Source organism: Oncorhynchus mykiss, chromosome 20, assembly GCF_057628025.1.
Source record: "Oncorhynchus mykiss isolate SJ-2025 chromosome 20, ASM5762802v1, whole genome shotgun sequence".
Lineage (NCBI taxonomy): Eukaryota > Metazoa > Chordata > Actinopteri > Salmoniformes > Salmonidae > Oncorhynchus > Oncorhynchus mykiss.
The window spans coordinates 5,969,529-5,988,116 of NC_143041.1; the positions used below are offsets into that span (position 1 = coordinate 5,969,529).

The 18,588-nt window shown below is 44.0% G+C and overlaps 44 non-coding genes and 6 pseudogenes across 44 annotated transcripts; all 50 read left to right on the forward strand.

Annotated features, from left to right (window-relative positions):
* Positions 1-237: 237 nt before the first annotated feature.
* Positions 238-356, forward strand: LOC118942292 (5S ribosomal RNA). Its single transcript, XR_005038241.1, has one exon. It is a non-coding gene; the product is annotated as a 5S ribosomal RNA (ribosomal RNA).
* A 247-nt stretch (positions 357-603) lies between these two features.
* On the forward strand, positions 604-722 carry LOC118942291 (5S ribosomal RNA). The gene has a single exon (XR_005038240.1). It is a non-coding gene; the product is annotated as a 5S ribosomal RNA (ribosomal RNA).
* A 247-nt stretch (positions 723-969) lies between these two features.
* Positions 970-1,088, forward strand: LOC118942290 (5S ribosomal RNA). The gene has a single exon (XR_005038239.2). It is a non-coding gene; the product is annotated as a 5S ribosomal RNA (ribosomal RNA).
* A 260-nt stretch (positions 1,089-1,348) lies between these two features.
* LOC118942438 (5S ribosomal RNA) lies at positions 1,349-1,467 on the forward strand. Its single transcript, XR_005038388.2, has one exon. It is a non-coding gene; the product is annotated as a 5S ribosomal RNA (ribosomal RNA).
* A 247-nt stretch (positions 1,468-1,714) lies between these two features.
* Positions 1,715-1,833, forward strand: LOC118942289 (5S ribosomal RNA). The gene has a single exon (XR_005038238.1). It is a non-coding gene; the product is annotated as a 5S ribosomal RNA (ribosomal RNA).
* A 247-nt stretch (positions 1,834-2,080) lies between these two features.
* On the forward strand, positions 2,081-2,199 carry LOC118942287 (5S ribosomal RNA). Its single transcript, XR_005038236.1, has one exon. It is a non-coding gene; the product is annotated as a 5S ribosomal RNA (ribosomal RNA).
* Positions 2,200-2,459: 260 nt separating this feature from the next.
* LOC118942421 (5S ribosomal RNA) lies at positions 2,460-2,578 on the forward strand. Its single transcript, XR_005038371.2, has one exon. It is a non-coding gene; the product is annotated as a 5S ribosomal RNA (ribosomal RNA).
* Positions 2,579-2,838: 260 nt separating this feature from the next.
* LOC118942286 (5S ribosomal RNA) lies at positions 2,839-2,957 on the forward strand. The gene has a single exon (XR_005038235.1). It is a non-coding gene; the product is annotated as a 5S ribosomal RNA (ribosomal RNA).
* A 247-nt stretch (positions 2,958-3,204) lies between these two features.
* LOC118942420 (5S ribosomal RNA) lies at positions 3,205-3,323 on the forward strand. The gene has a single exon (XR_005038370.2). It is a non-coding gene; the product is annotated as a 5S ribosomal RNA (ribosomal RNA).
* Positions 3,324-3,570: 247 nt separating this feature from the next.
* LOC118942285 (5S ribosomal RNA) lies at positions 3,571-3,689 on the forward strand. The gene has a single exon (XR_005038234.1). It is a non-coding gene; the product is annotated as a 5S ribosomal RNA (ribosomal RNA).
* Positions 3,690-3,936: 247 nt separating this feature from the next.
* On the forward strand, positions 3,937-4,055 carry LOC118942447 (5S ribosomal RNA). Its single transcript, XR_016490055.1, has one exon. It is a non-coding gene; the product is annotated as a 5S ribosomal RNA (ribosomal RNA).
* A 247-nt stretch (positions 4,056-4,302) lies between these two features.
* Positions 4,303-4,421, forward strand: LOC118942284 (5S ribosomal RNA). The gene has a single exon (XR_005038233.1). It is a non-coding gene; the product is annotated as a 5S ribosomal RNA (ribosomal RNA).
* A 260-nt stretch (positions 4,422-4,681) lies between these two features.
* On the forward strand, positions 4,682-4,800 carry LOC118942283 (5S ribosomal RNA). The gene has a single exon (XR_005038232.1). It is a non-coding gene; the product is annotated as a 5S ribosomal RNA (ribosomal RNA).
* Positions 4,801-5,060: 260 nt separating this feature from the next.
* LOC118942454 (5S ribosomal RNA) lies at positions 5,061-5,179 on the forward strand. Its single transcript, XR_016490057.1, has one exon. It is a non-coding gene; the product is annotated as a 5S ribosomal RNA (ribosomal RNA).
* A 247-nt stretch (positions 5,180-5,426) lies between these two features.
* On the forward strand, positions 5,427-5,545 carry LOC118942282 (5S ribosomal RNA). Its single transcript, XR_005038231.1, has one exon. It is a non-coding gene; the product is annotated as a 5S ribosomal RNA (ribosomal RNA).
* Positions 5,546-5,792: 247 nt separating this feature from the next.
* Positions 5,793-5,911, forward strand: LOC118942437 (5S ribosomal RNA). Its single transcript, XR_005038387.2, has one exon. It is a non-coding gene; the product is annotated as a 5S ribosomal RNA (ribosomal RNA).
* Positions 5,912-6,171: 260 nt separating this feature from the next.
* LOC118942281 (5S ribosomal RNA) lies at positions 6,172-6,290 on the forward strand. The gene has a single exon (XR_005038230.1). It is a non-coding gene; the product is annotated as a 5S ribosomal RNA (ribosomal RNA).
* Positions 6,291-6,537: 247 nt separating this feature from the next.
* On the forward strand, positions 6,538-6,656 carry LOC118942445 (5S ribosomal RNA). The gene has a single exon (XR_016490059.1). It is a non-coding gene; the product is annotated as a 5S ribosomal RNA (ribosomal RNA).
* A 247-nt stretch (positions 6,657-6,903) lies between these two features.
* On the forward strand, positions 6,904-7,022 carry LOC118942280 (5S ribosomal RNA). Its single transcript, XR_005038229.1, has one exon. It is a non-coding gene; the product is annotated as a 5S ribosomal RNA (ribosomal RNA).
* A 260-nt stretch (positions 7,023-7,282) lies between these two features.
* LOC118942436 (5S ribosomal RNA) lies at positions 7,283-7,401 on the forward strand. The gene has a single exon (XR_005038386.2). It is a non-coding gene; the product is annotated as a 5S ribosomal RNA (ribosomal RNA).
* Positions 7,402-7,648: 247 nt separating this feature from the next.
* LOC118942279 (5S ribosomal RNA) lies at positions 7,649-7,767 on the forward strand. Its single transcript, XR_005038228.1, has one exon. It is a non-coding gene; the product is annotated as a 5S ribosomal RNA (ribosomal RNA).
* Positions 7,768-8,014: 247 nt separating this feature from the next.
* Positions 8,015-8,133, forward strand: LOC118942278 (5S ribosomal RNA). Its single transcript, XR_005038227.2, has one exon. It is a non-coding gene; the product is annotated as a 5S ribosomal RNA (ribosomal RNA).
* A 247-nt stretch (positions 8,134-8,380) lies between these two features.
* Positions 8,381-8,499, forward strand: LOC118942276 (5S ribosomal RNA; annotated as a pseudogene).
* A 247-nt stretch (positions 8,500-8,746) lies between these two features.
* Positions 8,747-8,865, forward strand: LOC118942275 (5S ribosomal RNA). Its single transcript, XR_005038224.1, has one exon. It is a non-coding gene; the product is annotated as a 5S ribosomal RNA (ribosomal RNA).
* A 247-nt stretch (positions 8,866-9,112) lies between these two features.
* LOC118942274 (5S ribosomal RNA) lies at positions 9,113-9,231 on the forward strand. Its single transcript, XR_005038223.2, has one exon. It is a non-coding gene; the product is annotated as a 5S ribosomal RNA (ribosomal RNA).
* A 260-nt stretch (positions 9,232-9,491) lies between these two features.
* LOC118942273 (5S ribosomal RNA) lies at positions 9,492-9,610 on the forward strand. Its single transcript, XR_005038222.1, has one exon. It is a non-coding gene; the product is annotated as a 5S ribosomal RNA (ribosomal RNA).
* Positions 9,611-9,857: 247 nt separating this feature from the next.
* LOC118942272 (5S ribosomal RNA) lies at positions 9,858-9,976 on the forward strand. Its single transcript, XR_005038221.1, has one exon. It is a non-coding gene; the product is annotated as a 5S ribosomal RNA (ribosomal RNA).
* Positions 9,977-10,223: 247 nt separating this feature from the next.
* On the forward strand, positions 10,224-10,342 carry LOC118942271 (5S ribosomal RNA). Its single transcript, XR_005038220.2, has one exon. It is a non-coding gene; the product is annotated as a 5S ribosomal RNA (ribosomal RNA).
* Positions 10,343-10,602: 260 nt separating this feature from the next.
* On the forward strand, positions 10,603-10,721 carry LOC118942270 (5S ribosomal RNA). The gene has a single exon (XR_005038219.1). It is a non-coding gene; the product is annotated as a 5S ribosomal RNA (ribosomal RNA).
* Positions 10,722-10,968: 247 nt separating this feature from the next.
* Positions 10,969-11,087, forward strand: LOC118942269 (5S ribosomal RNA). Its single transcript, XR_005038218.1, has one exon. It is a non-coding gene; the product is annotated as a 5S ribosomal RNA (ribosomal RNA).
* A 247-nt stretch (positions 11,088-11,334) lies between these two features.
* Positions 11,335-11,453, forward strand: LOC118942268 (5S ribosomal RNA; annotated as a pseudogene).
* Positions 11,454-11,700: 247 nt separating this feature from the next.
* Positions 11,701-11,819, forward strand: LOC118942267 (5S ribosomal RNA). The gene has a single exon (XR_005038216.1). It is a non-coding gene; the product is annotated as a 5S ribosomal RNA (ribosomal RNA).
* A 247-nt stretch (positions 11,820-12,066) lies between these two features.
* Positions 12,067-12,185, forward strand: LOC118942265 (5S ribosomal RNA). The gene has a single exon (XR_005038214.2). It is a non-coding gene; the product is annotated as a 5S ribosomal RNA (ribosomal RNA).
* Positions 12,186-12,445: 260 nt separating this feature from the next.
* Positions 12,446-12,564, forward strand: LOC118942264 (5S ribosomal RNA). The gene has a single exon (XR_005038213.1). It is a non-coding gene; the product is annotated as a 5S ribosomal RNA (ribosomal RNA).
* Positions 12,565-12,811: 247 nt separating this feature from the next.
* LOC118942263 (5S ribosomal RNA) lies at positions 12,812-12,930 on the forward strand. The gene has a single exon (XR_005038212.1). It is a non-coding gene; the product is annotated as a 5S ribosomal RNA (ribosomal RNA).
* Positions 12,931-13,177: 247 nt separating this feature from the next.
* Positions 13,178-13,296, forward strand: LOC118942262 (5S ribosomal RNA). Its single transcript, XR_005038211.1, has one exon. It is a non-coding gene; the product is annotated as a 5S ribosomal RNA (ribosomal RNA).
* A 260-nt stretch (positions 13,297-13,556) lies between these two features.
* Positions 13,557-13,675, forward strand: LOC118942261 (5S ribosomal RNA). Its single transcript, XR_005038210.1, has one exon. It is a non-coding gene; the product is annotated as a 5S ribosomal RNA (ribosomal RNA).
* A 247-nt stretch (positions 13,676-13,922) lies between these two features.
* Positions 13,923-14,041, forward strand: LOC118942260 (5S ribosomal RNA). The gene has a single exon (XR_005038209.1). It is a non-coding gene; the product is annotated as a 5S ribosomal RNA (ribosomal RNA).
* Positions 14,042-14,288: 247 nt separating this feature from the next.
* LOC118942434 (5S ribosomal RNA) lies at positions 14,289-14,407 on the forward strand. The gene has a single exon (XR_005038384.2). It is a non-coding gene; the product is annotated as a 5S ribosomal RNA (ribosomal RNA).
* Positions 14,408-14,667: 260 nt separating this feature from the next.
* On the forward strand, positions 14,668-14,786 carry LOC118942259 (5S ribosomal RNA). The gene has a single exon (XR_005038208.1). It is a non-coding gene; the product is annotated as a 5S ribosomal RNA (ribosomal RNA).
* A 247-nt stretch (positions 14,787-15,033) lies between these two features.
* Positions 15,034-15,152, forward strand: LOC118942258 (5S ribosomal RNA). Its single transcript, XR_005038207.1, has one exon. It is a non-coding gene; the product is annotated as a 5S ribosomal RNA (ribosomal RNA).
* A 247-nt stretch (positions 15,153-15,399) lies between these two features.
* On the forward strand, positions 15,400-15,518 carry LOC118942257 (5S ribosomal RNA). Its single transcript, XR_005038206.1, has one exon. It is a non-coding gene; the product is annotated as a 5S ribosomal RNA (ribosomal RNA).
* A 247-nt stretch (positions 15,519-15,765) lies between these two features.
* LOC118942256 (5S ribosomal RNA) lies at positions 15,766-15,874 on the forward strand (annotated as a pseudogene).
* Positions 15,875-16,134: 260 nt separating this feature from the next.
* On the forward strand, positions 16,135-16,253 carry LOC118942254 (5S ribosomal RNA; annotated as a pseudogene).
* A 247-nt stretch (positions 16,254-16,500) lies between these two features.
* On the forward strand, positions 16,501-16,619 carry LOC118942253 (5S ribosomal RNA). The gene has a single exon (XR_005038202.1). It is a non-coding gene; the product is annotated as a 5S ribosomal RNA (ribosomal RNA).
* A 247-nt stretch (positions 16,620-16,866) lies between these two features.
* On the forward strand, positions 16,867-16,985 carry LOC118942252 (5S ribosomal RNA; annotated as a pseudogene).
* A 260-nt stretch (positions 16,986-17,245) lies between these two features.
* Positions 17,246-17,364, forward strand: LOC118942433 (5S ribosomal RNA). The gene has a single exon (XR_005038383.2). It is a non-coding gene; the product is annotated as a 5S ribosomal RNA (ribosomal RNA).
* A 247-nt stretch (positions 17,365-17,611) lies between these two features.
* Positions 17,612-17,730, forward strand: LOC118942251 (5S ribosomal RNA). Its single transcript, XR_005038200.1, has one exon. It is a non-coding gene; the product is annotated as a 5S ribosomal RNA (ribosomal RNA).
* A 247-nt stretch (positions 17,731-17,977) lies between these two features.
* LOC118942250 (5S ribosomal RNA) lies at positions 17,978-18,096 on the forward strand (annotated as a pseudogene).
* A 260-nt stretch (positions 18,097-18,356) lies between these two features.
* Positions 18,357-18,475, forward strand: LOC118942249 (5S ribosomal RNA). Its single transcript, XR_005038198.1, has one exon. It is a non-coding gene; the product is annotated as a 5S ribosomal RNA (ribosomal RNA).
* Positions 18,476-18,588: the final 113 nt, after the last annotated feature.

Sequence of the window (18,588 nt, forward strand, 5' to 3'; positions counted from 1 at the left end):
GCCTTGTGGAATTTCAACTCTTTGTCCGTTTTTTCCCACAAGGTTGAAATATGTGCCCTCGCTTTGAAATAAGTAAGCAAGGTTAGTTTGTATTTCATCCAACAATCTGTGCTACAGTATATGCAATTTCTTCCACTTTTTGAGTGACACAAAGATGCTTATCTAAATGGTGAAAATGCAACAGCTGTTAATCAGGCTCACTTTGACTTTACATAGTGCAGCAAGAGATTGTTTCTCGCTTACGGCCACACCGGCCTGAGTACGCCTGATCTCGTCTGATCTCGGAAGCTAAGCAGGGTCGGGCCTGGTTAGTACTTGGATGGGAGACCGCCTGGGAATACCAGGTGCTGTAAGCTTTTTGTCACTGCCTTGTGGAATTTCAACTCTTTGTCCGTTTTTTCCCACAAGGTTGAAATATGTGCCCTCGCTTTGAAATAAGTAAGCAAGGTTAGTTTGTATTTCATCCAACAATCTGTGCTACAGTATATGCAATTTCTTCCACTTTTTGAGTGACACAAAGATGCTTATCTAAATGGTGAAAATGCAACAGCTGTTAATCAGGCTCACTTTGACTTTACATAGTGAAGCAAGAGATTGTTTCTCGCTTACGGCCACACCGGCCTGAGTACGCCTGATCTCGTCTGATCTCGGAAGCTAAGCAGGGTCGGGCCTGGTTAGTACTTGGATGGGAGACCGCCTGGGAATACCAGGTGCTGTAAGCTTTTTGTCACTGCCTTGTGGAATTTCAACTCTTTGTCCGTTTTTTCCCACAAGGTTGAAATATGTGCCCTCGCTTTGAAATAAGTAAGCAAGGTTAGTTTGTATTTCATCCAACAATCTGTGCTACAGTATATGCAATTTCTTCCACTTTTTGAGTGACACAAAGATGCTTATCTAAATGGTGAAAATGCAACAGCTGTTAATCAGGCTCACTTTGACTTTACATAGTGCAGCAAGAGATTGTTTCTCGCTTACGGCCACACCGGCCTGAGTACGCCTGATCTCGTCTGATCTCGGAAGCTAAGCAGGGTCGGGCCTGGTTAGTACTTGGATGGGAGACCGCCTGGGAATACTAGGTGCTGTAAGCTTTTTGTCACTGCCTTGTGGAATTTCAACTCTTTGTCCGTTTTTTCCCACAAGGTTGAAATATGTGCCCTCGCTTTGAAATAAGTAAGCAAGGTTAGTTTGTATTTCATCCAACAATCTGTGCTACAAATTATGGCTACAGTATATGCAATTTCTTCCACTTTTTGAGTGACACAAAGATGCTTATCTAAATGGTGAAAATGCAACAGCTGTTAATCAGGCTCACTTTGACTTTACATAGTGCAGCAAGAGATTGTTTCTCGCTTACGGCCACACCGGCCTGAGTACGCCTGATCTCGTCTGATCTCGGAAGCTAAGCAGGGTCGGGCCTGGTTAGTACTTGGATGGGAGACCGCCTGGGAATACCAGGTGCTGTAAGCTTTTTGTCACTGCCTTGTGGAATTTCAACTCTTTGTCCGTTTTTTCCCACAAGGTTGAAATATGTGCCCTCGCTTTGAAATAAGTAAGCAAGGTTAGTTTGTATTTCATCCAACAATCTGTGCTACAGTATATGCAATTTCTTCCACTTTTTGAGTGACACAAAGATGCTTATCTAAATGGTGAAAATGCAACAGCTGTTAATCAGGCTCACTTTGACTTTACATAGTGCAGCAAGAGATTGTTTCTCGCTTACGGCCACACCGGCCTGAGTACGCCTGATCTCGTCTGATCTCGGAAGCTAAGCAGGGTCGGGCCTGGTTAGTACTTGGATGGGAGACCGCCTGGGAATACCAGGTGCTGTAAGCTTTTTGTCACTGCCTTGTGGAATTTCAACTCTTTGTCCGTTTTTTCCCACAAGGTTGAAATATGTGCCCTCGCTTTGAAATAAGTAAGCAAGGTTAGTTTGTATTTCATCCAACAATCTGTGCTACAGTATATGCAATTTCTTCCACTTTTTGAGTGACACAAAGATGCTTATCTAAATGGTGAAAATGCAACAGCTGTTAATCAGGCTCACTTTGACTTTACATAGTGCAGCAAGAGATTGTTTCTCGCTTACGGCCACACCGGCCTGAGTACGCCTGATCTCGTCTGATCTCGGAAGCTAAGCAGGGTCGGGCCTGGTTAGTACTTGGATGGGAGACCGCCTGGGAATACCAGGTGCTGTAAGCTTTTTGTCACTGCCTTGTGGAATTTCAACTCTTTGTCCGTTTTTTCCCACAAGGTTGAAATATGTGCCCTCGCTTTGAAATAAGTAAGCAAGGTTAGTTTGTATTTCATCCAACAATCTGTGCTACAAATTATGGCTACAGTATATGCAATTTCTTCCACTTTTTGAGTGACACAAAGATGCTTATCTAAATGGTGAAAATGCAACAGCTGTTAATCAGGCTCACTTTGACTTTACATAGTGCAGCAAGAGATTGTTTCTCGCTTACGGCCACACCGGCCTGAGTACGCCTGATCTCGTCTGATCTCGGAAGCTAAGCAGGGTCGGGCCTGGTTAGTACTTGGATGGGAGACCGCCTGGGAATACCAGGTGCTGTAAGCTTTTTGTCACTGCCTTGTGGAATTTCAACTCTTTGTCCGTTTTTTCCCACAAGGTTGAAATATGTGCCCTCGCTTTGAAATAAGTAAGCAAGGTTAGTTTGTATTTCATCCAACAATCTGTGCTACAAATTATGGCTACAGTATATGCAATTTCTTCCACTTTTTGAGTGACACAAAGATGCTTATCTAAATGGTGAAAATGCAACAGCTGTTAATCAGGCTCACTTTGACTTTACATAGTGCAGCAAGAGATTGTTTCTTGCTTACGGCCACACCGGCCTGAGTACGCCTGATCTCGTCTGATCTCGGAAGCTAAGCAGGGTCGGGCCTGGTTAGTACTTGGATGGGAGACCGCCTGGGAATACCAGGTGCTGTAAGCTTTTTGTCACTGCCTTGTGGAATTTCAACTCTTTGTCCGTTTTTTCCCACAAGGTTGAAATATGTGCCCTCGCTTTGAAATAAGTAAGCAAGGTTAGTTTGTATTTCATCCAACAATCTGTGCTACAGTATATGCAATTTCTTCCACTTTTTGAGTGACACAAAGATGCTTATCTAAATGGTGAAAATGCAACAGCTGTTAATCAGGCTCACTTTGACTTTACATAGTGCAGCAAGAGATTGTTTCTCGCTTACGGCCACACCGGCCTGAGTACGCCTGATCTCGTCTGATCTCGGAAGCTAAGCAGGGTCGGGCCTGGTTAGTACTTGGATGGGAGACCGCCTGGGAATACCAGGTGCTGTAAGCTTTTTGTCACTGCCTTGTGGAATTTCAACTCTTTGTCCGTTTTTTCCCACAAGGTTGAAATATGTGCCCTCGCTTTGAAATAAGTAAGCAAGGTTAGTTTGTATTTCATCCAACAATCTGTGCTACAGTATATGCAATTTCTTCCACTTTTTGAGTGACACAAAGATGCTTATCTAAATGGTGAAAATGCAACAGCTGTTAATCAGGCTCACTTTGACTTTACATAGTGCAGCAAGAGATTGTTTCTCGCTTACGGCCACACCGGCCTGAGTACGCCTGATCTCGTCTGATCTCGGAAGCTAAGCAGGGTCGGGCCTGGTTAGTACTTGGATGGGAGACCGCCTGGGAATACCAGGTGCTGTAAGCTTTTTGTCACTGCCTTGTGGAATTTCAACTCTTTGTCCGTTTTTTCCCACAAGGTTGAAATATGTGCCCTCGCTTTGAAATAAGTAAGCAAGGTTAGTTTGTATTTCATCCAACAATCTGTGCTACAGTATATGCAATTTCTTCCACTTTTTGAGTGACACAAAGATGCTTATCTAAATGGTGAAAATGCAACAGCTGTTAATCAGGCTCACTTTGACTTTACATAGTGCAGCAAGAGATTGTTTCTCGCTTACGGCCACACCGGCCTGAGTACGCCTGATCTCGTCTGATCTCGGAAGCTAAGCAGGGTCGGGCCTGGTTAGTACTTGGATGGGAGACCGCCTGGGAATACCAGGTGCTGTAAGCTTTTTGTCACTGCCTTGTGGAATTTCAACTCTTTGTCCGTTTTTTCCCACAAGGTTGAAATATGTGCCCTCGCTTTGAAATAAGTAAGCAAGGTTAGTTTGTATTTCATCCAACAATCTGTGCTACAGTATATGCAATTTCTTCCACTTTTTGAGTGACACAAAGATGCTTATCTAAATGGTGAAAATGCAACAGCTGTTAATCAGGCTCACTTTGACTTTACATAGTGCAGCAAGAGATTGTTTCTTGCTTACGGCCACACCGGCCTGAGTACGCCTGATCTCGTCTGATCTCGGAAGCTAAGCAGGGTCGGGCCTGGTTAGTACTTGGATGGGAGACCGCCTGGGAATACCAGGTGCTGTAAGCTTTTTGTCACTGCCTTGTGGAATTTCAACTCTTTGTCCGTTTTTTCCCACAAGGTTGAAATATGTGCCCTCGCTTTGAAATAAGTAAGCAAGGTTAGTTTGTATTTCATCCAACAATCTGTGCTACAAATTATGGCTACAGTATATGCAATTTCTTCCACTTTTTGAGTGACACAAAGATGCTTATCTAAATGGTGAAAATGCAACAGCTGTTAATCAGGCTCACTTTGACTTTACATAGTGCAGCAAGAGATTGTTTCTCGCTTACGGCCACACCGGCCTGAGTACGCCTGATCTCGTCTGATCTCGGAAGCTAAGCAGGGTCGGGCCTGGTTAGTACTTGGATGGGAGACCGCCTGGGAATACCAGGTGCTGTAAGCTTTTTGTCACTGCCTTGTGGAATTTCAACTCTTTGTCCGTTTTTTCCCACAAGGTTGAAATATGTGCCCTCGCTTTGAAATAAGTAAGCAAGGTTAGTTTGTATTTCATCCAACAATCTGTGCTACAAATTATGGCTACAGTATATGCAATTTCTTCCACTTTTTGAGTGACACAAAGATGCTTATCTAAATGGTGAAAATGCAACAGCTGTTAATCAGGCTCACTTTGACTTTACATAGTGCAGCAAGAGATTGTTTCTTGCTTACGGCCACACCGGCCTGAGTACGCCTGATCTCGTCTGATCTCGGAAGCTAAGCAGGGTCGGGCCTGGTTAGTACTTGGATGGGAGACCGCCTGGGAATACCAGGTGCTGTAAGCTTTTTGTCACTGCCTTGTGGAATTTCAACTCTTTGTCCGTTTTTTCCCACAAGGTTGAAATATGTGCCCTCGCTTTGAAATAAGTAAGCAAGGTTAGTTTGTATTTCATCCAACAATCTGTGCTACAGTATATGCAATTTCTTCCACTTTTTGAGTGACACAAAGATGCTTATCTAAATGGTGAAAATGCAACAGCTGTTAATCAGGCTCACTTTGACTTTACATAGTGCAGCAAGAGATTGTTTCTCGCTTACGGCCACACCGGCCTGAGTACGCCTGATCTCGTCTGATCTCGGAAGCTAAGCAGGGTCGGGCCTGGTTAGTACTTGGATGGGAGACCGCCTGGGAATACCAGGTGCTGTAAGCTTTTTGTCACTGCCTTGTGGAATTTCAACTCTTTGTCCGTTTTTTCCCACAAGGTTGAAATATGTGCCCTCGCTTTGAAATAAGTAAGCAAGGTTAGTTTGTATTTCATCCAACAATCTGTGCTACAGTATATGCAATTTCTTCCACTTTTTGAGTGACACAAAGATGCTTATCTAAATGGTGAAAATGCAACAGCTGTTAATCAGGCTCACTTTGACTTTACATAGTGCAGCAAGAGATTGTTTCTCGCTTACGGCCACACCGGCCTGAGTACGCCTGATCTCGTCTGATCTCGGAAGCTAAGCAGGGTCGGGCCTGGTTAGTACTTGGATGGGAGACCGCCTGGGAATACCAGGTGCTGTAAGCTTTTTGTCACTGCCTTGTGGAATTTCAACTCTTTGTCCGTTTTTTCCCACAAGGTTGAAATATGTGCCCTCGCTTTGAAATAAGTAAGCAGGGTTAGTTTGTATTTCATCCAACAATCTGTGCTACAAATTATGGCTACAGTATATGCAATTTCTTCCACTTTTTGAGTGACACAAAGATGCTTATCTAAATGGTGAAAATGCAACAGCTGTTAATCAGGCTCACTTTGACTTTACATAGTGCAGCAAGAGATTGTTTCTCGCTTACGGCCACACCGGCCTGAGTACGCCTGATCTCGTCTGATCTCGGAAGCTAAGCAGGGTCGGGCCTGGTTAGTACTTGGATGGGAGACCGCCTGGGAATACCAGGTGCTGTAAGCTTTTTGTCACTGCCTTGTGGAATTTCAACTCTTTGTCCGTTTTTTCCCACAAGGTTGAAATATGTGCCCTCGCTTTGAAATAAGTAAGCAAGGTTAGTTTGTATTTCATCCAACAATCTGTGCTACAGTATATGCAATTTCTTCCACTTTTTGAGTGACACAAAGATGCTTATCTAAATGGTGAAAATGCAACAGCTGTTAATCAGGCTCACTTTGACTTTACATAGTGAAGCAAGAGATTGTTTCTCGCTTACGGCCACACCGGCCTGAGTACGCCTGATCTCGTCTGATCTCGGAAGCTAAGCAGGGTCGGGCCTGGTTAGTACTTGGATGGGAGACCGCCTGGGAATACCAGGTGCTGTAAGCTTTTTGTCACTGCCTTGTGGAATTTCAACTCTTTGTCCGTTTTTTCCCACAAGGTTGAAATATGTGCCCTCGCTTTGAAATAAGTAAGCAAGGTTAGTTTGTATTTCATCCAACAATCTGTGCTACAGTATATGCAATTTCTTCCACTTTTTGAGTGACACAAAGATGCTTATCTAAATGGTGAAAATGCAACAGCTGTTAATCAGGCTCACTTTGACTTTACATAGTGCAGCAAGAGATTGTTTCTCGCTTACGGCCACACCGGCCTGAGTACGCCTGATCTCGTCTGATCTCGGAAGCTAAGCAGGGTCGGGCCTGGTTAGTACTTGGATGGGAGACCGCCTGGGAATACCAGGTGCTGTAAGCTTTTTGTCACTGCCTTGTGGAATTTCAACTCTTTGTCCGTTTTTTCCCACAAGGTTGAAATATGTGCCCTCGCTTTGAAATAAGTAAGCAGGGTTAGTTTGTATTTCATCCAACAATCTGTGCTACAAATTATGGCTACAGTATATGCAATTTCTTCCACTTTTTGAGTGACACAAAGATGCTTATCTAAATGGTGAAAATGCAACAGCTGTTAATCAGGCTCACTTTGACTTTACATAGTGCAGCAAGAGATTGTTTCTCGCTTACGGCCACACCGGCCTGAGTACGCCTGATCTCGTCTGATCTCGGAAGCTAAGCAGGGTCGGGCCTGGTTAGTACTTGGATGGGAGACCGCCTGGGAATACCAGGTGCTGTAAGCTTTTTGTCACTGCCTTGTGGAATTTCAACTCTTTGTCCGTTTTTTCCCACAAGGTTGAAATATGTGCCCTCGCTTTGAAATAAGTAAGCAAGGTTAGTTTGTATTTCATCCAACAATCTGTGCTACAGTATATGCAATTTCTTCCACTTTTTGAGTGACACAAAGATGCTTATCTAAATGGTGAAAATGCAACAGCTGTTAATCAGGCTCACTTTGACTTTACATAGTGAAGCAAGAGATTGTTTCTCGCTTACGGCCACACCGGCCTGAGTACGCCTGATCTCGTCTGATCTCGGAAGCTAAGCAGGGTCGGGCCTGGTTAGTACTTGGATGGGAGACCGCCTGGGAATACCAGGTGCTGTAAGCTTTTTGTCACTGCCTTGTGGAATTTCAACTCTTTGTCCGTTTTTTCCCACAAGGTTGAAATATGTGCCCTCGCTTTGAAATAAGTAAGCAAGGTTAGTTTGTATTTCATCCAACAATCTGTGCTACAGTATATGCAATTTCTTCCACTTTTTGAGTGACACAAAGATGCTTATCTAAATGGTGAAAATGCAACAGCTGTTAATCAGGCTCACTTTGACTTTACATAGTGCAGCAAGAGATTGTTTCTCGCTTACGGCCACACCGGCCTGAGTACGCCTGATCTCGTCTGATCTCGGAAGCTAAGCAGGGTCGGGCCTGGTTAGTACTTGGATGGGAGACCGCCTGGGAATACTAGGTGCTGTAAGCTTTTTGTCACTGCCTTGTGGAATTTCAACTCTTTGTCCGTTTTTTCCCACAAGGTTGAAATATGTGCCCTCGCTTTGAAATAAGTAAGCAAGGTTAGTTTGTATTTCATCCAACAATCTGTGCTACAGTATATGCAATTTCTTCCACTTTTTGAGTGACACAAAGATGCTTATCTAAATGGTGAAAATGCAACAGCTGTTAATCAGGCTCACTTTGACTTTACATAGTGCAGCAAGAGATTGTTTCTCGCTTACGGCCACACCGGCCTGAGTACGCCTGATCTCGTCTGATCTCGGAAGCTAAGCAGGGTCGGGCCTGTTTAGTACTTGGATGGGAGACTGCCTGGGAATACTAGGTGCTGTAAGCTTTTTGTCACTGCCTTGTGGAATTTCAACTCTTTGTCCGTTTTTTCCCACAAGGTTGAAATATGTGCCCTCGCTTTGAAATAAGTAAGCAAGGTTAGTTTGTATTTCATCCAACAATCTGTGCTACAGTATATGCAATTTCTTCCACTTTTTGAGTGACACAAAGATGCTTATCTAAATGGTGAAAATGCAACAGCTGTTAATCAGGCTCACTTTGACTTTACATAGTGAAGCAAGAGATTGTTTCTCGCTTACGGCCACACCGGCCTGAGTACGCCTGATCTCGTCTGATCTCGGAAGCTAAGCAGGGTCGGGCCTGGTTAGTACTTGGATGGGAGACCGCCTGGGAATACCAGGTGCTGTAAGCTTTTTGTCACTGCCTTGTGGAATTTCAACTCTTTGTCCGTTTTTTCCCACAAGGTTGAAATATGTGCCCTCGCTTTGAAATAAGTAAGCAAGGTTAGTTTGTATTTCATCCAACAATCTGTGCTACAGTATATGCAATTTCTTCCACTTTTTGAGTGACACAAAGATGCTTATCTAAATGGTGAAAATGCAACAGCTGTTAATCAGGCTCACTTTGACTTTACATAGTGCAGCAAGAGATTGTTTCTCGCTTATGGCCACACCGGCCTGAGTACGCCTGATCTCGTCTGATCTCGGAAGCTAAGCAGGGTCGGGCCTGGTTAGTACTTGGATGGGAGACCGCCTGGGAATACCAGGTGCTGTAAGCTTTTTGTCACTGCCTTGTGGAATTTCAACTCTTTGTCCGTTTTTTCCCACAAGGTTGAAATATGTGCCCTCGCTTTGAAATAAGTAAGCAAGGTTAGTTTGTATTTCATCCAACAATCTGTGCTACAAATTATGGCTACAGTATATGCAATTTCTTCCACTTTTTGAGTGACACAAAGATGCTTATCTAAATGGTGAAAATGCAACAGCTGTTAATCAGGCTCACTTTGACTTTACATAGTGCAGCAAGAGATTGTTTCTCGCTTACGGCCACACCGGCCTGAGTACGCCTGATCTCGTCTGATCTCGGAAGCTAAGCAGGGTCGGGCCTGGTTAGTACTTGGATGGGAGACCGCCTGGGAATACCAGGTGCTGTAAGCTTTTTGTCACTGCCTTGTGGAATTTCAACTCTTTGTCCGTTTTTTCCCACAAGGTTGAAATATGTGCCCTCGCTTTGAAATAAGTAAGCAAGGTTAGTTTGTATTTCATCCAACAATCTGTGCTACAGTATATGCAATTTCTTCCACTTTTTGAGTGACACAAAGATGCTTATCTAAATGGTGAAAATGCAACAGCTGTTAATCAGGCTCACTTTGACTTTACATAGTGCAGCAAGAGATTGTTTCTCGCTTACGGCCACACCGGCCTGAGTACGCCTGATCTCGTCTGATCTCGGAAGCTAAGCAGGGTCGGGCCTGGTTAGTACTTGGATGGGAGACCGCCTGGGAATACCAGGTGCTGTAAGCTTTTTGTCACTGCCTTGTGGAATTTCAACTCTTTGTCCGTTTTTTCCCACAAGGTTGAAATATGTGCCCTCGCTTTGAAATAAGTAAGCAAGGTTAGTTTGTATTTCATCCAACAATCTGTGCTACAGTATATGCAATTTCTTCCACTTTTTGAGTGACACAAAGATGCTTATCTAAATGGTGAAAATGCAACAGCTGTTAATCAGGCTCACTTTGACTTTACATAGTGCAGCAAGAGATTGTTTCTCGCTTACGGCCACACCGGCCTGAGTACGCCTGATCTCGTCTGATCTCGGAAGCTAAGCAGGGTCGGGCCTGGTTAGTACTTGGATGGGAGACCGCCTGGGAATACTAGGTGCTGTAAGCTTTTTGTCACTGCCTTGTGGAATTTCAACTCTTTGTCCGTTTTTTCCCACAAGGTTGAAATATGTGCCCTCGCTTTGAAATAAGTAAGCAAGGTTAGTTTGTATTTCATCCAACAATCTGTGCTACAAATTATGGCTACAGTATATGCAATTTCTTCCACTTTTTGAGTGACACAAAGATGCTTATCTAAATGGTGAAAATGCAACAGCTGTTAATCAGGCTCACTTTGACTTTACATAGTGCAGCAAGAGATTGTTTCTCGCTTACGGCCACACCGGCCTGAGTACGCCTGATCTCGTCTGATCTCGGAAGCTAAGCAGGGTCGGGCCTGGTTAGTACTTGGATGGGAGACCGCCTGGGAATACCAGGTGCTGTAAGCTTTTTGTCACTGCCTTGTGGAATTTCAACTCTTTGTCCGTTTTTTCCCACAAGGTTGAAATATGTGCCCTCGCTTTGAAATAAGTAAGCAAGGTTAGTTTGTATTTCATCCAACAATCTGTGCTACAGTATATGCAATTTCTTCCACTTTTTGAGTGACACAAAGATGCTTATCTAAATGGTGAAAATGCAACAGCTGTTAATCAGGCTCACTTTGACTTTACATAGTGCAGCAAGAGATTGTTTCTCGCTTACGGCCACACCGGCCTGAGTACGCCTGATCTCGTCTGATCTCGGAAGCTAAGCAGGGTCGGGCCTGGTTAGTACTTGGATGGGAGACCGCCTGGGAATACCAGGTGCTGTAAGCTTTTTGTCACTGCCTTGTGGAATTTCAACTCTTTGTCCGTTTTTTCCCACAAGGTTGAAATATGTGCCCTCGCTTTGAAATAAGTAAGCAAGGTTAGTTTGTATTTCATCCAACAATCTGTGCTACAGTATATGCAATTTCTTCCACTTTTTGAGTGACACAAAGATGCTTATCTAAATGGTGAAAATGCAACAGCTGTTAATCAGGCTCACTTTGACTTTACATAGTGCAGCAAGAGATTGTTTCTCGCTTACGGCCACACCGGCCTGAGTACGCCTGATCTCGTCTGATCTCGGAAGCTAAGCAGGGTCGGGCCTGTTTAGTACTTGGATGGGAGACTGCCTGGGAATACTAGGTGCTGTAAGCTTTTTGTCACTGCCTTGTGGAATTTCAACTCTTTGTCCGTTTTTTCCCACAAGGTTGAAATATGTGCCCTCGCTTTGAAATAAGTAAGCAAGGTTAGTTTGTATTTCATCCAACAATCTGTGCTACAGTATATGCAATTTCTTCCACTTTTTGAGTGACACAAAGATGCTTATCTAAATGGTGAAAATGCAACAGCTGTTAATCAGGCTCACTTTGACTTTACATAGTGAAGCAAGAGATTGTTTCTCGCTTACGGCCACACCGGCCTGAGTACGCCTGATCTCGTCTGATCTCGGAAGCTAAGCAGGGTCGGGCCTGGTTAGTACTTGGATGGGAGACCGCCTGGGAATACCAGGTGCTGTAAGCTTTTTGTCACTGCCTTGTGGAATTTCAACTCTTTGTCCGTTTTTTCCCACAAGGTTGAAATATGTGCCCTCGCTTTGAAATAAGTAAGCAAGGTTAGTTTGTATTTCATCCAACAATCTGTGCTACAGTATATGCAATTTCTTCCACTTTTTGAGTGACACAAAGATGCTTATCTAAATGGTGAAAATGCAACAGCTGTTAATCAGGCTCACTTTGACTTTACATAGTGCAGCAAGAGATTGTTTCTCGCTTATGGCCACACCGGCCTGAGTACGCCTGATCTCGTCTGATCTCGGAAGCTAAGCAGGGTCGGGCCTGGTTAGTACTTGGATGGGAGACCGCCTGGGAATACCAGGTGCTGTAAGCTTTTTGTCACTGCCTTGTGGAATTTCAACTCTTTGTCCGTTTTTTCCCACAAGGTTGAAATATGTGCCCTCGCTTTGAAATAAGTAAGCAAGGTTAGTTTGTATTTCATCCAACAATCTGTGCTACAAATTATGGCTACAGTATATGCAATTTCTTCCACTTTTTGAGTGACACAAAGATGCTTATCTAAATGGTGAAAATGCAACAGCTGTTAATCAGGCTCACTTTGACTTTACATAGTGCAGCAAGAGATTGTTTCTCGCTTACGGCCACACCGGCCTGAGTACGCCTGATCTCGTCTGATCTCGGAAGCTAAGCAGGGTCGGGCCTGGTTAGTACTTGGATGGGAGACCGCCTGGGAATACCAGGTGCTGTAAGCTTTTTGTCACTGCCTTGTGGAATTTCAACTCTTTGTCCGTTTTTTCCCACAAGGTTGAAATATGTGCCCTCGCTTTGAAATAAGTAAGCAAGGTTAGTTTGTATTTCATCCAACAATCTGTGCTACAGTATATGCAATTTCTTCCACTTTTTGAGTGACACAAAGATGCTTATCTAAATGGTGAAAATGCAACAGCTGTTAATCAGGCTCACTTTGACTTTACATAGTGCAGCAAGAGATTGTTTCTCGCTTACGGCCACACCGGCCTGAGTACGCCTGATCTCGTCTGATCTCGGAAGCTAAGCAGGGTCGGGCCTGGTTAGTACTTGGATGGGAGACCGCCTGGGAATACCAGGTGCTGTAAGCTTTTTGTCACTGCCTTGTGGAATTTCAACTCTTTGTCCGTTTTTTCCCACAAGGTTGAAATATGTGCCCTCGCTTTGAAATAAGTAAGCAAGGTTAGTTTGTATTTCATCCAACAATCTGTGCTACAGTATATGCAATTTCTTCCACTTTTTGAGTGACACAAAGATGCTTATCTAAATGGTGAAAATGCAACAGCTGTTAATCAGGCTCACTTTGACTTTACATAGTGCAGCAAGAGATTGTTTCTCGCTTACGGCCACACCGGCCTGAGTACGCCTGATCTCGTCTGATCTCGGAAGCTAAGCAGGGTCGGGCCTGGTTAGTACTTGGATGGGAGACCGCCTGGGAATACCAGGTGCTGTAAGCTTTTTGTCACTGCCTTGTGGAATTTCAACTCTTTGTCCGTTTTTTCCCACAAGGTTGAAATATGTGCCCTCGCTTTGAAATAAGTAAGCAAGGTTAGTTTGTATTTCATCCAACAATCTGTGCTACAAATTATGGCTACAGTATATGCAATTTCTTCCACTTTTTGAGTGACACAAAGATGCTTATCTAAATGGTGAAAATGCAACAGCTGTTAATCAGGCTCACTTTGACTTTACATAGTGCAGCAAGAGATTGTTTCTCGCTTACGGCCACACCGGCCTGAGTACGCCTGATCTCGTCTGATCTCGGAAGCTAAGCAGGGTCGGGCCTGGTTAGTACTTGGATGGGAGACCGCCTGGGAATACCAGGTGCTGTAAGCTTTTTGTCACTGCCTTGTGGAATTTCAACTCTTTGTCCGTTTTTTCCCACAAGGTTGAAATATGTGCCCTCGCTTTGAAATAAGTAAGCAAGGTTAGTTTGTATTTCATCCAACAATCTGTGCTACAGTATATGCAATTTCTTCCACTTTTTGAGTGACACAAAGATGCTTATCTAAATGGTGAAAATGCAACAGCTGTTAATCAGGCTCACTTTGACTTTACATAGTGCAGCAAGAGATTGTTTCTCGCTTACGGCCACACCGGCCTGAGTACGCCTGATCTCGTCTGATCTCGGAAGCTAAGCAGGGTCGGGCCTGGTTAGTACTTGGATGGGAGACCGCCTGGGAATACCAGGTGCTGTAAGCTTTTTGTCACTGCCTTGTGGAATTTCAACTCTTTGTCCGTTTTTTCCCACAAGGTTGAAATATGTGCCCTCGCTTTGAAATAAGTAAGCAAGGTTAGTTTGTATTTCATCCAACAATCTGTGCTACAGTATATGCAATTTCTTCCACTTTTTGAGTGACACAAAGATGCTTATCTAAATGGTGAAAATGCAACAGCTGTTAATCAGGCTCACTTTGACTTTACATAGTGCAGCAAGAGATTGTTTCTCGCTTACGGCCACACCGGCCTGAGTACGCCTGATCTCGTCTGATCTCGGAAGCTAAGCAGGGTCGGGCCTGGTTAGTACTTGGATGGGAGACCGCCTGGGAATACTAGGTGCTGTAAGCTTTTTGTCACTGCCTTGTGGAATTTCAACTCTTTGTCCGTTTTTTCCCACAAGGTTGAAATATGTGCCCTCGCTTTGAAATAAGTAAGCAAGGTTAGTTTGTATTTCATCCAACAATCTGTGCTACAAATTATGGCTACAGTATATGCAATTTCTTCCACTTTTTGAGTGACACAAAGATGCTTATCTAAATGGTGAAAATGCAACAGCTGTTAATCAGGCTCACTTTGACTTTACATAGTGCAGCAAGAGATTGTTTCTCGCTTACGGCCACACCGGCCTGAGTACGCCTGATCTCGTCTGATCTCGGAAGCTAAGCAGGGTCGGGCCTGGTTAGTACTTGGATGGGAGACCGCCTGGGAATACCAGGTGCTGTAAGCTTTTTGTCACTGCCTTGTGGAATTTCAACTCTTTGTCCGTTTTTTCCCACAAGGTTGAAATATGTGCCCTCGCTTTGAAATAAGTAAGCAAGGTTAGTTTGTATTTCATCCAACAATCTGTGCTACAGTATATGCAATTTCTTCCACTTTTTGAGTGACACAAAGATGCTTATCTAAATGGTGAAAATGCAACAGCTGTTAATCAGGCTCACTTTGACTTTACATAGTGCAGCAAGAGATTGTTTCTCGCTTACGGCCACACCGGCCTGAGTACGCCTGATCTCGTCTGATCTCGGAAGCTAAGCAGGGTCGGGCCTGGTTAGTACTTGGATGGGAGACCGCCTGGGAATACCAGGTGCTGTAAGCTTTTTGTCACTGCCTTGTGGAATTTCAACTCTTTGTCCGTTTTTTCCCACAAGGTTGAAATATGTGCCCTCGCTTTGAAATAAGTAAGCAAGGTTAGTTTGTATTTCATCCAACAATCTGTGCTACAGTATATGCAATTTCTTCCACTTTTTGAGTGACACAAAGATGCTTATCTAAATGGTGAAAATGCAACAGCTGTTAATCAGGCTCACTTTGACTTTACATAGTGCAGCAAGAGATTGTTTCTCGCTTACGGCCACACCGGCCTGAGTACGCCTGATCTCGTCTGATCTCGGAAGCTAAGCAGGGTCGGGCCTGGTTAGTACTTGGATGGGAGACCGCCTGGGAATACCAGGTGCTGTAAGCTTTTTGTCACTGCCTTGTGGAATTTCAACTCTTTGTCCGTTTTTTCCCACAAGGTTGAAATATGTGCCCTCGCTTTGAAATAAGTAAGCAAGGTTAGTTTGTATTTCATCCAACAATCTGTGCTACAGTATATGCAATTTCTTCCACTTTTTGAGTGACACAAAGATGCTTATCTAAATGGTGAAAATGCAACAGCTGTTAATCAGGCTCACTTTGACTTTACATAGTGCAGCAAGAGATTGTTTCTCGCTTACGGCCACACCGGCCTGAGTACGCCTGATCTCGGAAGCTAAGCAGGGTCGGGCCTGTTTAGTACTTGGATGGGAGACCGCCTGGGAATACTAGGTGCTGTAAGCTTTTTGTCACTGCCTTGTGGAATTTCAACTCTTTGTCCGTTTTTTCCCACAAGGTTGAAATATGTGCCCTCGCTTTGAAATAAGTAAGCAAGGTTAGTTTGTATTTCATCCAACAATCTGTGCTACAAATTATGGCTACAGTATATGCAATTTCTTCCACTTTTTGAGTGACACAAAGATGCTTATCTAAATGGTGAAAATGCAACAGCTGTTAATCAGGCTCACTTTGACTTTACATAGTGCAGCAAGAGATTGTTTCTCGCTTACGGCCACACCGGCCTGAGTACGCGTGATCTCGTCTGATCTCGGAAGCTAAGCAGGGTCGGGCCTGGTTAGTACTTGGATGGGAGACCGCCTGGGAATACCAGGTGCTGTAAGCTTTTTGTCACTGCCTTGTGGAATTTCAACTCTTTGTCCGTTTTTTCCCACAAGGTTGAAATATGTGCCCTCGCTTTGAAATAAGTAAGCAAGGTTAGTTTGTATTTCATCCAACAATCTGTGCTACAGTATATGCAATTTCTTCCACTTTTTGAGTGACACAAAGATGCTTATCTAAATGGTGAAAATGCAACAGCTGTTAATCAGGCTCACTTTGACTTTACATAGTGCAGCAAGAGATTGTTTCTCGCTTACGGCCACACCGGCCTGAGTACGCCTGATCTCGTCTGATCTCGGAAGCTAAGCAGGGTCGGGCCTGGTTAGTACTTGGATGGGAGACCGCCTGGGAATACCAGGTGCTGTAAGCTTTTTGTCACTGCCTTGTGGAATTTCAACTCTTTGTCCGTTTTTTCCCACAAGGTTGAAATATGTGCCCTCGCTTTGAAATAAGTAAGCAAGGTTAGTTTGTATTTCATCCAACAATCTGTGCTACAGTATATGCAATTTCTTCCACTTTTTGAGTGACACAAAGATGCTTATCTAAATGGTGAAAATGCAACAGCTGTTAATCAGGCTCACTTTGACTTTACATAGTGCAGCAAGAGATTGTTTCTCGCTTACGGCCACACCGGCCTGAGTACGCCTGATCTCGTCTGATCTCGGAAGCTAAGCAGGGTCGGGCCTGTTTAGTACTTGGATGGGAGACCGCCTGGGAATACTAGGTGCTGTAAGCTTTTTGTCACTGCCTTGTGGAATTTCAACTCTTTGTCCGTTTTTTCCCACAAGGTTGAAATATGTGCCCTCGCTTTGAAATAAGTAAGCAAGGTTAGTTTGTATTTCATCCAACAATCTGTGCTACAAATTATGGCTACAGTATATGCAATTTCTTCCACTTTTTGAGTGACACAAAGATGCTTATCTAAATGGTGAAAATGCAACAGCTGTTAATCAGGCTCACTTTGACTTTACATAGTGCAGCAAGAGATTGTTTCTCGCTTACGGCCACACCGGCCTGAGTACGCCTGATCTCGTCTGATCTCGGAAGCTAAGCAGGGTCGGGCCTGGTTAGTACTTGGATGGGAGACCGCCTGGGAATACCAGGTGCTGTAAGCTTTTTGTCACTGCCTTGTGGAATTTCAACTCTTTGTCCGTTTTTTCCCACAAGGTTGAAATATGTGCCCTCGCTTTGAAATAAGTAAGCAAGGTTAGTTTGTATTTCATCCAACAATCTGTGCTACAGTATATGCAATTTCTTCCACTTTTTGAGTGACACAAAGATGCTTATCTAAATGGTGAAAATGCAACAGCTGTTAATCAGGCTCACTTTGACTTTACATAGTGCAGCAAGAGATTGTTTCTCGCTTACGGCCACACCGGCCTGAGTACGCCTGATCTCGTCTGATCTCGGAAGCTAAGCAGGGTCGGGCCTGGTTAGTACTTGGATGGGAGACCGCCTGGGAATACCAGGTGCTGTAAGCTTTTTGTCACTGCCTTGTGGAATTTCAACTCTTTGTCCGTTTTTTCCCACAAGGTTGAAATATGTGCCCTCGCTTTGAAATAAGTAAGCAAGGTTAGTTTGTATTTCATCCAACAATCTGTGCTACAGTATATGCAATTTCTTCCACTTTTTGAGTGACACAAAGATGCTTATCTAAATGGTGAAAATGCAACAGCTGTTAATCAGGCTCACTTTGACTTTACATAGTGCAGCAAGAGATTGTTTCTCGCTTACGGCCACACCGGCCTGAGTACGCCTGATCTCGTCTGATCTCGGAAGCTAAGCAGGGTCGGGCCTGTTTAGTACTTGGATGGGAGACCGCCTGGGAATACTAGGTGCTGTAAGCTTTTTGTCACTGCCTTGTGGAATTTCAACTCTTTGTCCGTTTTTTCCCACAAGGTTGAAATATGTGCCCTCGCTTTGAAATAAGTAAGCAAGGTTAGTTTGTATTTCATCCAACAATCTGTGCTACAAATTATGGCTACAGTATATGCAATTTCTTCCACTTTTTGAGTGACACAAAGATGCTTATCTAAATGGTGAAAATGCAACAGCTGTTAATCAGGCTCACTTTGACTTTACATAGTGCAGCAAGAGATTGTTTCTCGCTTACGGCCACACCGGCCTGAGTACGCCTGATCTCGTCTGATCTCGGAAGCTAAGCAGGGTCGGGCCTGGTTAGTACTTGGATGGGAGACCGCCTGGGAATACCAGGTGCTGTAAGCTTTTTGTCACTGCCTTGTGGAATTTCAACTCTTTGTCCGTTTTTTCCCACAAGGTTGAAATATGTGCCCTCGCTTTGAAATAAGTAAGCAAGGTTAGTTTGTATTTCATCCAAC